Here is a 14911-nt window from a genome sequence, read left to right on the forward strand (position 1 = left end):
TTAAGGCGAATGTAGTAGCAGATGCTCTTAGTAGATTGTCTATGGGTAGTGTAGCACATGTTGAGAATGAAAGGAAGGAGATAGTGAAGGATGTTCACATGCTTGCTCGCTTGGGAGTTTACCTTGTGAGCAGATCAAATAGTTGTGTAATAGTTCAGAATGGGGTAGAATCTTCTTTGGTAGTGGAGGTTAAGTAAAATCAAGACAGTGACCCAATTTTTCTTGAAGTTAAGAATTCAGTCCACAATTAGAGGGTGGAGGTTTTCTCCCAAGGGGGAGATGGTGTACTTCGATACCAGGGTAGATTTTGTGTTCCTGATGTGGGCAAGTTGAGATTCTTGACCGTCAGGTTAGAAGGTTGAGAAATAAAGAAGTCACTTTGGTCAAGGTTTTGTGGAGGAGCCAGTCCGTAGAGGGAGCTACTTGGGAAGAAGAACCATCCATGAAAGCCAAGTATTCTCACCTCTTTCCTTCCGATTCCACTTCAGCTTGAGGTAATAGTTCCTCTTCAATTTTCCAGTCATTCATGCATAAATTTAGACTTAGAATCATGATCCCTCTGTTTGTACTTGCATTTTCAGCGTATTTTTGTATGTACTCGGAACACAATTCAGTCAGAAACTCAGTTCTCAGTGTTTAATAGTGGTGTTTGAAGCTCTCTCCCTCTATTTCAGCTAGTATAGTCTTCATTCGAGAATGAATGTTCCCATGGGGGAGAGATAATGTAACGCCCCTTAGACAAAATGGACCGAAAATCAGTTTTTCAAAACAATCTACAGGTGCAACCAACGTTGGCATCGACGGTCGATAGGATAGACGACGGTCCATCCTGCACAACACTCGATGGGATCAGAAACTCCCAAAAATCTCAGCCGGGAAAAATTGGCTATGTGTTAATCGATAGACGGACCGACGGTCCGTAGGTCATACGATGGTCTGTAGTCTGTGACCGTCGATCGAGACCCCCATTCACCCACTCTCTGACAAGAGCGATGGATGACCAACACGGTCTGCAGGTGAAAAATTTGCAGACAGTTAAGGAGAAATACAGTTGAGTCAACTTCAAATGGTTATAACTCTTATCACAAAATTAATTAGGTGTCTCATGACCAACCCATTTATATATAATTGAATTATCTTTCCATATCCACCGACCTTGCTAAAATCAGACCTCCGACAAAAAAGTTATGCCCATTATAGTAAAGGCCTGTCGAACAGGCTCAGTCGACGGACCCAATGATGGTATGTCGGTCATACGACGGACCGTCAGTTCTATCCATCGTTTGTTCCAAAAACAACTTATCCAGGGCTCTTCTGGTCTTTTCCAACTTCGTTTAAATCCTAAGTTACGTCGCTTTGACCCTAAATCATCATATTTTAGTCAGTTTGAGCTTAGAAACATAAATATGACATATCTAAGTCAAATCACTAAATCAAAACTTAGAAAACTAGAAGCAAGAGAGGAGAATAACCTCAAGAACCCTAGTACAAGAATGCAACAAGCTCCAGCAGTTCCAACCCCGAAACTTACGTATTTTTCCATGGATTTCATCATTATGTATGTGGGATTTCACTACTGGGTTCCTTTCACCCATTGGGTCCCTAGTTTTAAGTCAGATTCTTGATTCCTATATCATGATTAGATCTAGGGTTTTTAGAACTTTAAGAGAACTTAATGAATTTTTAATTTTATGTTATAAATCAGATTATCATGTTATAACTCAGATTATCGCATGAATTTCAGAACCTTAGCTTTGTATTTTTATAGTTCTTCAATTACACATGTTAAGGCAGATTTTTCAGAGTTGCATGCCTCAGTCAAAAATGCATAATTACCAGATTAATTGTTGCATTCTCAGTTTGCATGTTCAGTTTCGAGTTATCCAGTATTTACTAAAAACTCATTCATAATTAGTTAAATGCATAATTCATGAGAGTAGCATAATACCGAGTTGGACTACGGTTCAGCATACCCAATTATTCCCTGAACCACTATCCAAGTAGGTTCTAAGTCCCCTCTGTGGGCAATCAGTTTAGTGATCACGCCAGCATGCCTTTATACCTTTGGCAGGGTATATTGGGTCCTCTGGATGGGGCATATACATCGGACTCCACATTTAGCTCATTTGGTTTTATTATCTCTTATTAGTAACTCCCATAGATCAGTCAGACTCTCTGCATTGACCATTTATCTGTATATTCAGTATTCAGTTTTAGCATATTATAAATTGGCATTGCATCCAGTTAGCTCAGAAATAAATTTATCATGTCAGATTATTATACTTACTTTTATGCTTGTTTAGTTATGAATTATTCAACTTTTCCCTATCCTACATTCTCAGTACCTTTCAAGTACTGACGCATGCGTGCGCTACATCTTCTCGTGATGTACGTTAAGGTTCTCAGCATCCAGATCACGCATAGATCGATTTCCCGATCTCCAGTTCAGCATATTTAGTGGTGAGTCGTCATTCTCCGAGGACAATAGTCATGAGTTCATTTCAGTTTTCTTTTAGTCATTTTTTTCATTTTTTTGTAGATTTAGCTGGGCCTTGTCCCAGTATTTCAAGTCCAGTTTAGAGGCTTATTTCAGACATGGTTAGTTTCAGCTTACTGTTGAGTTATTAACTTTATTGTATTTAACTCATTATTCTTCACAATATATCAGTTTTAGTGTATGGGTATTCCCCATCTTTTCATTATAAACTATGATTTAGCTTCTGCAAAAGTTATTATCTTTAGTATGCTCATGATCATGCCAGCAGGTAGCTTGGGATCACTTGTGGTCCTAGGTTCCGTGTCCACGCTCGGGGGTAGCTCGGGGCGTGACATCTGTCATCTTTGAAATCCTTCCCAAAAAACCTGATTTTATTAACAATAACAGATATCTTGTCTGAATACTTAACAATAGTTTCATCCTCTTGCATCCTAAGATATTAAAAATCTCTTTTCAAATTAAAAATTTTCATTTGTCTTACTCGATCACTTCATTGATATTTTTTTAATTTTTTTCCAAGCTTCTTTTACTGTCTCACAACCAATGATATTAGAAAAAATCGAATTCACAACTAAATTTGGCTTTCATTTTTTTGGTTTTTTCATTCCAATGATATTTAAATTGAGCAAGGATAGGATTTGCAGGGATAGGTTGTAAGGGTATATGATACACTCAAATTACACTTCCCTAAGAAAGTATAAGAGGTCCTATCAAGTTAAGAACCCAACTATTAGGTTGGGGTCAATCCCACGAGGAAAATGGTTTAGACTTACTTCAATGTACGACTACTTCTATATAGTCAAGTCCTTTCCGAAAACTAGTGATTAAAGGGAGGGTTTTCGTGAAATAAAAGTGTTGTAATATTGCAAAATCAAAAAGTAGCAATAGTGAATTATTGGTGTTTAGCAAGTTGTCAGAGAAACTAGGGTTTAAGTGTTCCCCGTAGATTCATAATGCCATAATCCTAGCTATAACAATTCTTCCCTAGTGTTTTGCATGCAAAGTGATAAGTTATGTATCTCTAAATCCTTGGTCCGGCATTTAGAAAATTTCACCCCGTACCTTAGTCCGGCTACGTGTGTCTAAGTTACTAACCATTACCTTTACTTCATATTAAGCATCATATTCGATGTATGACTTAGTTATTACTTCGCACCAATCGAAACTAGCCTATTAGAGAGTAACCCACTATATCTATGTTGATAATTCTTTTCCTATTAACTACCCCCTTGGTTTGGCAAACACCAATAAGGCGAGTTCTAATGCGTGCACTCGTTAAACAGACTTCTAAACGAAATAATTATCGATGCATGAAATACCCTATTTGAGAATTGTTATTAAGAAAGGTTTAGTTTGTTAATCACTCATGGTTCCCACAACCCTAGTTGTGGATTGAGTTACCCATGCATAGAAGAACACAATTCATGGTTGATAAAAATTAAATCATGAACTTACTTTGACAGATTCGAAGAAAATCTAGAAACGCAACTTCAAATCACAAATTTATCTTAAAAACCAAATTAGGAAATTTAAATTAATTCCCAAGTTGCAAAGACAATCTCCAAGAACAAAACTAAGAACCTAGTAATAGAATCCAACCCCAAAAACAAGGTTTTACACCATATTTATAAAAAAACAGTGTCATAAATTAAAAGGAATTCAAATAAGGAAAGTTTGTCAAAAACGCAACTTCAATTAACGACCCCCACAGATGGTCCGTCGATCAAACGACAGACTGTCCACTGACTCCGTAAGTCCAGACTTAGCATCTTTTCTCATCCTTCACTTTGCTTCTGTTCTGATCTAATCGACGGACCAACAACACGGTCTGTCAATTCACCTACGGTCCGTCGATCCTTCTCATCGTTCCATACTTAACTTTTCTTCAACATCTGGTACTGGGACATTCTCTGATTAGATCGATGTTTTTACAGGACGGTCTGTCGATCAACCATGGGACCGTCGATCCTTCTGTAGCCCCACACTTGGTCAGAATTCCCCGAGTTTCTTCCAGATTCCAGAACCTCCAATCGACGGTCACCACCAACGGTTCGTCGATGGCCTTCAAGGGTCACTTTTGTACCAATTCTTTACAGCCTTCTGCGTTTTGGTTTTGGACACCTTTCCTACAAAACAAACTTAAAGACATAAAAAAAATTACTACAAAAAGCCTCTAGACACACACCAATATTAAGGAAAAAAGTATTGAAAGTACCGTGAAACCACGGTACATCAGTATACTTCCGTTATAACATCCCCTAGATCATATATTTCAAGATATGATTTCATTTTCACTGGCCATATCTGAAACTTTTCACGAATGAAAATTTTTGGGACATTCAAAGAGAGACTGGTGCTTGACATTATTTTTGTTAACAAATGATTAATAAAAGCCTTTGCGTTGAAAAAAGCACGGATAGATAAGGTAGACGGGTTAAAATAGGTAGCCCTTATGGATTAAAAATGTATGGTAATTCATTGGAAGATTTCAAAGATCTCTTAAGATCAATGAAGCTCTTGATACCACTGTTAGTGTTTTTTAAAAAATGGGCCAGTACAATAATATTAAAATGTTCACAATGGTTTTCAATAGCTTCCAATAATTTTATGAAGCATTGAGGGGCTTTAAATAGCAAATATTAAAATATAATCTGCATAATTTGAAATTTAAAACAACCTAAAATATTTGAATAATTCAATTAACCTAATTAAAATTTAAAATTCAAATTCATCTTAAACTAATTAACTTATTTTTCCAAAAACTACTGCAGTAACTAAAAGCAGTCTTCAACAATTTTTTTTGAACTGGATCTATTAAAGAAAACCAATTTAGAACTTAGAAAGTAGAAACTTTTAGATGTCTAATACCTAGAGTTACAAGAAAAAGAGGATATAAAGGTTTTCCATTAATGCCAACCTCACAGAACAATTATGTGTTTTTCTTTTGCAGTATTTGTAAAGGGGATAATCACCTTTTTATTTTACGTTTTGTTCATAAAAGGCACCCTAAGTAACATTGTCTTTATTTTGCATGAAGGCTCTTCTCTGCGCTTATGCTTGAAAGCATTTATTAGTTGTTCAGCAGAAAAAAGTAGAGAGATCTTTAGACTCTCCCACAAATGAAATTTGAATCTCTCTAGAATTGTCACAAGAATTCTTTCTACTGTTCTGTCATCTTTGAAATTCTCGCCAAGCAACCTGATTGAATTAACAATAGAAAAAATCTTGTAATAATACTTAACTATAGTTTCATCCTCTTTCATCCTAAGTGATTCAAAATCTCTTTCCAAATTCAAAATTTGCATTTGCCTGATTCAGTCACTTTCTTGATATTCTTTTTTATTAATTCTTCCCAAGCTTGTTTTGTCCTCTCACAAGCAATGATTTCAGAAAAAATTGAATCCGCAACTGAGTTTTGAATTACAGTTTTGGCTTTGAAATTTTTAATTTTTTCATTCGTATAAGATTTAATTTGAGCAAGGGTAGGATTTGCATGGAAAGGCTCTAAGGGTACATATTCTAGTATAACATACCACAGATCATATGCTTCAAGATATGATTTCATTTTCACTAATAAAATCTGATATTTTCACCCGGGGCATTAAAGAGAGACTGTTGATTGACATTTAAAGAGAGACTGTTGATTGACATTATTTTGGTTAAAAAGTGATTTAGAAAAGCATGTCCGTTGAAAAAAGCATGAATTGAAAAGGTAGTCGGATTAAAATGGGTAGCCCTAATGGATTAAAAAAAGTAGCCCTTATGGGTTAAAAATGAATGGTAGTTCATTGGAAGATTTCACAAATCCCTTAAGATCAATGAAGCTGTTGATACCACTGTTAGTGTTTTTAAAAAATTGGGTCAGCACAAAAATTTTAAAATGTCTCTCAATGGTTTTCAATAGCTTTCAATAATTTTAACATGGTATTTGAGCAGGGCCATGTCACCCGATGTTGGGGTCCGCAAAATCAAATTGCCTACGCACCAAATGTTATTTACTGGGCATGAGGTGGGATTTTAAAGAATGACAAAATTTCCACATCATTGGTTAATGAGGTGAGTGGAATCCTTATAAGGCTCTGGTAAACCTCCTCCCTTTGACCTAGCTTGGGGGTGTGAGTTAGCCCTAAGACCTAATTTAATAGTAATTCTACATATGTTAGATAATTAAGGAAAAGCAAAAAGATTTAGCCTTCTGAAGGTGACGACAGAAATGTTGATAATAATAGGAGAAGGAAGTCATGTCCAGGACTTTGTTAGTCCATCATGAATCTGCCTTTCATCTAGGAAGTATATGATGATGATGCTTTTTCGGAAGAGGAGAGTGATCCTGAAAATATTTTCGTAAGGGGGAGAGTGATCCCGATATTGTTATCATTTCGAAAGAGGAGGAGGAGGACGAGGAGAGCGAACCTGATGTTGTTATCATTGCGGAGGTTGATCCCATATTGAATACAACAAATGTGGTTGTTTCTTCTACCTCAAGCACGTGTAGGAGAGCGGACAAATCCAAAGATGTTTCATATATGACATAATATTCTGATCTGAAATTTGAATTTTGAACTGATGCTCTTTGGAAAATCATAAAAAGGTTCTTGAAGAGTCCGAGTTACTGAAGTTTATTGTTGATTCAATAAAAATTATTGATGAGCATAATAAGAGAGAAAAATCATTTTTTTTAAAGAAACACTTCTAATAATATTTCAATTTGAAGACAAGAAACCTCTTCCCCTATAGAAAGAAGAATTGGAAAAGGAAATGAAAGATCTTTTTGTTGAAATAGATATGTGTATCTTGGAGTCACATATTGGCTTTACGAATAAATCAGCTTCATCGATTCACAGTTTCCAACTTAGTGACCTTCAAATGAGGAACCACCATGTTGTTCTAGATGAACAAATTTGACTCATACGTTCAATTTGTTCTTGTGTCTATTTGGAAAGCAATTATATCTTCGCTCTTTTTGTGAGTATATGAATTTTGTCCTATCAACCATTTTTCTTTCAAAATATTGTGTACTCTACAGTTTATTTATGGTTCACTCTTAAATTATTGAATTAATGTTTCATCTGCATTCTCAGAAAACTCGAGGGGGTACGAAAGAAAATATTTTGGAGAGTCACCGTCACTTCTGTATGTTGATGTCTTTAGAGTTTCTAGTTCTTCTGCAGCTCATGATTAATCCATTTATGGAGAAGAAACCGTGCGGGATTTATTTCTCCAAATTGCTAAAGTCACATTGTATCTTCATCAAAATGGAGAATTTGAGTTCATGTGGAATAATATTGTTGGACATATAACTCTTGAGAATATTTGTGAGCCCCTATCTGTGAGTAATGGAGGATGCATTATTTCACTCGCACCTGGCATCAGAAAACCCGACTCACCATAATGTTTCTTTAGTAATTTCTTAAGATGTTTCCACAGTATCGGCATGTAATCGTAGCTCCCTCCAATTTTCTTTTTACCTGGGAAATTGAGATTGTGAAATGGGAGGTGGAAATCATACATCTATGTAGAAGGAATGTCCACCTCCTTTTAGGAACTCGACTTCCCAGTTAAAAGCAAACTTGATAGACCTATGATTACAGGCAGACACTTTCAAAGCATCTTCAAAAATGACTGAAGAAATACTATGGTGAGTCTAGTTTTTTCGATGCCATGAGGATGTGATATTGTTCCTCCTCCCTTACTAGAAGTTAGTGGATCTCTGAGCCTCTCGAGAATTATATATTGTTGGGAATTATACACACAACACACACAAATAATCTAGAGAAAAGAGAAACGGAACACAAACGGGACACACAAGAATTTAACGTGGTTCGGTTTCCCTACTCCACGACTGTAACAGGAGGATTTTTATTTCACTTGTGCTGCTCTTTGAAATTACAAATACAAGGATCATATTTATAGGAAAACCAAATGGTTAACCTAGGGTTTCAGTAATGGGTCGGGCCGGCTCACAAGCCTCCACAAAGCCCAACAATCTCCCACTTGGAGGCTTGAAGAATTTCAACTGTCATCCACTTAGAACACTTGTATGTCTAGTAATCTTTTTCAACTCTCTCCTGCTACAGCGGCCTTCTCATCAGTCAACTGAAAGGCCCGTTGAAGCTCCCCGAAGCTTCAACACATCAGTCACGGCTGAAACTGCCCTTGACTCGTCCTCGGTCCCTACCGGCTCCCACTTGAGACACGAACTGCCGGATCCTAGAACTCCCTGAGAACAAACACTCTCCATACTCAGCAAGAAATTTTCTGGAGACGTATCAACAGCTGGAATACTGGTTCTCTTGACCCACTGTCTTCTAGGAGCCTTGGCTGAAGCACGGCCGGTGCTCCCACTGCCACAAACGCCTCTGACTGGTCTTCCTGAACCTTTCCTTGCTCGTTCATCCTGAATCTGACCTGTGGCTCTGGGTTTCTTTCTTGCAAAGACAACCTTCTTCTGCCCACGAGATTCTGTGAACCGGACTTTGTTTTTCTTCTGAACTGGGACGGTCACTCCCTCAGACGGTAATCCGACAATATACAACGATCCTCTTTTTGTTCCACGAGCCATGACAAGATTGCCCCTCACGACCTTCCACTGCCCATTTCCGAACTTCACATGATGTCCCTGTTCATCCAACTGCCTAACAGAAATCAAACTTTTCGTCAAGCTTGGAACAACTCTGACATCCTTCAAGGTCCAGAAACCGACTGGCGTCTTCAGCACCATGTCACCCATGCCCGTAACATCAAGAGCTCTATCGTCTGCAAGCCTTACCTTTCCAAAGTCTCCAATAACCAGATTCTGCAATGCTTCACTGCTGTGGGTAGCGTGAAAAGAAGCACCAGAATCCATGACCCAGGAATCCACATTGCTCTCCGCGCAACAGATAAACAAATCCTCGTTGACGCTGTCTTCTGCAATGTTGACTTGTTTGTCTTTCTGGCATTGATTCCTGAAATGCCCCACCTCCTTGCAGTTCCAACATGTTACACCTGAGCCATCCCGAGCCTTTGACTGACTCCTTCTTCGGTTCCTGCTCCCACTACCTCTGTTATTTCCTCTGCCTCTGACGACGTTTAGCATATCACCTGATGATTCTCCAGAACTCCTTCTTCTGACATCCTCGCCAAGAACGAGATCACGAATCTTCTCAAAGGTGAATCCATTAGGTCCCACTGAACTGGCAACTGCTGTAACCGTTCCGGACCAACTGTCAGGCAATGATGATAACAGTAGTAAAGCTTGAACTTCATCATCGAACTTAATGCCAACTGACAAAAGTCTGGCTAAGATCGAATTCAATGAGTTGATGTGCTCGGTAACTGAACTGCCTTCCTTCATCTTTGTGTTCACCAACTCTCTAATCAGAAAAATTTTGTTTGCTGCAGATGGCTTCTCGTACATGTTAGACAAGGCTTCCAAGATGCCTTTCGCTGTCTTCTCCTTAAGAATGTTGAACGCAACATTCTTGGTCAACGAGAGTCGGATAACTGACATAGCTTTCCGATCCAAAACTGCCCACTCTGCATCAGACAATTTTCCTTGCTTGTCACCCAACACTACGTCCAAATCTTTCTGAACCAGCAAATCTTCAATCTGCATCTTCCACCAACTGAAATCTGTACCATCGAACTTCTCAATTCGGAACTTCCCATCTTCTGCCATCTCAAAGGACTTCGGCAATTCCCTTAACGGCGTCTACAGACAGCGGGCGGCGATTTGGACGATGCTCACGATCTGGACGCTCGCGGCTGGATCTGAGGCTCCTCGACGCGGCGGCCACTGGAACGGCGCGACGGACAGCACACGGACGACGGCTGTTCGCACCCTGCGCGGTTCTCCTAGCCGGCTGCTGCTTGAGGTTACCCACACGGTAACGGCGGCTACTCCTCCCTGCACACAGTTCTTCACACAAGAACCCTAGGTGACAATTTCTCACAGTTTGTGTTACAATGTTGTTGAAACCTCGCTCTGATACCAATTGTTGGGAATTAAACACACAACACACACAAATAATCTAGAGAAAAGAGAAACGGAACACAAACGGGACACACAAGAATTTAACGTGGTTCGGTTTCCCTACTCCACGACTGTAACAGGAGGATTTTTATTTCACTTGTGCTGCTCTTTGAAATTACAAATACAAGGATCATATTTATAGGAAAACCAAATGGTTAACCTAGGGTTTCAGTAATGGGTCGGGCCGGCTCACAAGCCTCCACAAAGCCCAACATATATCTTCGGTAATAAATTTTCAAATGATCTCAAATCCTCCACATTGATGAGGATATATTGCCGCTTTGACATTTGGGGAAACTAAATCACAGAGAGTTGCTTCTCGTCTCTGTAAATAGGAGAATCCTGGCCTGAAGAAGAATAAAAAGTTGAAAGGTCGTCAATATCAAAATTAAAAGTGATGTCGCTTCTCTCAGATATTTTCTTCCATCCTTCGTCGAAGTCTGTTAGATTTTAAATGACACATATGTTCAAGATTTTAAGAGTGGACAAAATATTGACCAGAGAGCAGGTCCGTTTAATTGGATTGGGAAAGATATAGGAAAAACATCCATAAATTTAGTTTTACTAAAACATGTGCGACAGAAAAAAAAAAACAAAGAGTGCTTGAGAGAACGAATTTCGTATACTAAAAAAATTAGGGAGGATGCACTTGACCTCTAATATCACATGTAAACAAACTTAATTCATGAGTCCAATTTGTTCATCAAGATCAAGCTGGTGGTTCCCCATATTATAATCACTTACTTTTTCACTCTGGGCAAAAATGTGAATTTTATAAAGCCAATTTATACTTCCAGCTAGATACTTGGCATTTCTTAACTTGCAGCGACTATTTCTTACTACTTTTTGTCTTGTGTTCATCCTGATTTAGTCTTCTGTTTGTTTGACATCTTGGTCACTTTAAGGCCTCTTTTGTATATTGTGTATTATATTTATAGTTCTATACAATGACCCTATAATATACCCTTATTCATGTTTTCTCTTGTATCCTATTATTATTAAATTTGTATCTTCAACAAGTTTTGGTTTGAGGTTCTCCGTTGCCTATTTGAGGGTTGTGGTAGGTTTTATCATGACCTGATTTCTGGTCAAGACATCATGGTCAGTTTTATTTTTCACTGAAGTAAATTTGATCTATAAATATTATATTTTTTAGAATATTTTGTGATAGTGTAGTATATTTTTGTTATGGAACTTTTTTTGGTCTTAACTTCATCTTGGAATGGTTGCATAATGAATTGACACAATTTTGAATGTTTTCACGCCTTTTTAAATTGTTTATGAGCAAATGTGCTTAAAAATTTTATGTTGTGCCCCTTTAGAATAGATGTTCATCATTTCAATTTTTAGAAGAGGGCACATTGAGATTATGTAGCTTTTTTTACTCCTAACATGTTTCTCTGCTTTCTTACATGTTTCTTTATGAATTATAATGATGTAAAATTTAGCTATTAGCCAATCCACAAAGTTGATCTATCTTATAGGTGTTTCATAATATTTTAAATGAGATAATACTAAGAAAAGAACTAAAATAAAAATCTAGCACTAATGCATATATTTAATATAAAATAATTTTCTAATAAGTCAATGATCAACAATAAATATAAATGCATATTATTTCAATCAAATTCCTCAAAGAATCATCGAACTTGTAGAATTCTATTGTTAGATTACACCATCATTCCTCTTTAAGTAAGTACCTATATATTATTTATTTTATTAAAGATCCTTTTGAGAAAGACAAATGAATTTTAAACAATGGGTTATTGGGTATTGATTCTAAAGAGGAATCCTAAAAAGATACATGCATAAACTTCAATTAAAGAAATAACGTTTCTTTATATTTTTCCTTGTTCAATAAATTCATTCCAATACTAGTTTTGTTTAAAAAAAATTAGAAGATTAAAGGGTCACACTTCACATCATAACTCTGGAATTCTAACCATAGTACTCAACCTTTTTCCTCGGTGCAGGTGAACTTGAAGACGATGGGGCAGGACCCTTTTATTTCTTTTGGAAGGATGTCTGGTTGGCATTAGTCTTCTACTACCCAAACTCATTCCGTGTATTAGCTCTCTTGTTTTTGATCTCCTCTCTTTCCCTTATATTTTCCTCCGCTACTTGCTGTACATAGTTCATCAAACTCGACATGTTCATGTCCCCATTAAGCATTGCTGCCCGTCATCGTACTCCTCATGTCTTTAACAATTTCTGGGACACAATGAGATAGTTGGTTAAACTTCAAAAAATACTCATTCACACTGAGTGAATCCTAGTTATGTGTTAGGAATTCACTTACCTTGGCCTCTTTCAGTCTCGGGGAAAGGAATGCACCAAGAAGCCCTCCCCAAAACAAGCCCAACTCGCAGGTGGTGCATCTTCATCTCTACCCTCTCCCCTTTCCACTAATTAAAGCAAGTTCTAGCAATACATTTGAGTTGGTAAACAACTAGTTCAACTCTTTCGGTGTCAGTAACATGCATCACCTCAAACACCTTTTTCAGTTCCTTAGTGAAGTTCTCTGGATCCTCAGTTTTGCTTGAACCAGTAAAAGTTGAAGGATTTATCCTCAACACTCACGAATCCTTAAAGTGTCGGCCCCTTCTCGTTGAGCTTCTTTTTGCTGACCAACCTGGTTTTCCATTGCCTGACTCATTTTCACACCCCGAGCTATCCCCGAGACGCGGACACTGAACCTAGGACCACAAGTGATCCCCAGCTAACCCTGCTGGCATGATCATGAGCATACTAAAGATAATAAACTGTTGCGGAAGTTAAATCATACTTAAAATGAAAAGATTGGGAATACCCATATTCTATAACTGAGATATTTGAAAACAATGAGTTTAATACAAAATAAATATTAACTCAATACTAAGCTAAATCTAACTATGTCTGAAAATAGCCTCTAAACTAGACTAGAAATACTCGGACAAGCCCCAGCTAAATCTAGCAAAAACTGAAACTAAATGACTAAAGACTAAAATGAAACTCATGACTGTTGTCCTCGGAGAATTAGGACTCACCAGTGAATCTGCTGAACTGGAGATCGGGAAATCGATCTATGCGTGATCTGGATGCTGAGAACCTGAACCTACATCACGAGAAGATGTAGTGCACGTATGCGTTAGTACTTGAAAGGTACTGAGCATGTAGGATAGAGTAAAGCTGAAATAAAACATAACTGAACAAGCACAAAAACAAGTATAATAATCTGAACGTGATGTGCTGATTTCTGAGCTAACTGGATGCAATGACCAATTTATAACATGCTGAAACTTAATACTGAATATACTTATAAATGGTCAATGTAGAGAGTCTGACTGAACTGCGGGAGCTACTAATTACCGATAATAAAACAACATGAGCTAAATGTGGAGTCCGAACGCCCCATCGAGAGGACCCAATATACCCTACCGAAGGTATAAAGGCATGCTGGCGTGATGACTAAACTGATTGCCCACAGAGGGGACTTACGACCTACTAGGCTAGTAGTTCAGGAACTATTGGGTACGCTAAACCCTAGTCCAACTCGGTATTAATCTACTCCCAATGAATTCTGTAAATTAACTGATTATATCTGAATTTCTGTACATACTGGATAGCTCGAAACTGAACATGCAAACTCAGAATGCAACAATTAATCTGGTAATTATGCATTTATAACTGAGGCATGTATTTCTGAAGTGTCTAAAATATATGACCTAGCATGTGTATTTCAAGAACTAAAGAAATACAAAGCTAGGGTTCTGAAATTCATGAAATAATCTGAGTAATAACATGATAATCTTATTTGGAACATATGTTTAATAAATTAATGAAGTTATATCAAAGTTCTAGAAATCCTAGGTTTAATCATGATAAGAGAATCAAGAACTGGCTGAGACTAAGGACCCAATGGGTGAAAGGAACCCACTAGTGAAATCCCACATATCTGGTGATGAAATCCACGGAAAAATACTTAAGTTTCTGGGCTAGAACTGCTGGAGCTTGTGGCGTTCTTGGACTAGGGTTCTTGAGCTTTTTTTTCTCGTCTCTTGCTTCTAATTTTCTAAGTTGTGATTTAATGATTTGACTTGGATATGTTTTAATTATGTTTCTAGGCTTAAATTGACTAAAATCTGATGATTTAGGGTCAAAACGATGTAACTTATGGTTTTAACAGAGTGGGAAAGGTCAAAAAGACCCCTAGTAAGGTTGCTGTCGTGCCTCACGACGGCCAGGACTGACGGTCCGTCGTGCGCCCGACGCCCTGTCGTTGGGTCCGTCATGAGGGCGTGTTCGACAGGCCTTTACTAAAATGGGCATAACTTTTTACTCGGCGGTCTGATTTTAGAAAAGTCGGTGGCTATGGAAAGATAATTCAATTATCCATCTGTGGGTAGGTCATGCGAGACCTA

The sequence above is a fragment of the Solanum pennellii genome, chromosome 1, assembly GCF_001406875.1.
Source record: "Solanum pennellii chromosome 1, SPENNV200".
In the NCBI taxonomy this organism is placed as follows: Eukaryota; Viridiplantae; Streptophyta; class Magnoliopsida; order Solanales; family Solanaceae; genus Solanum; species Solanum pennellii.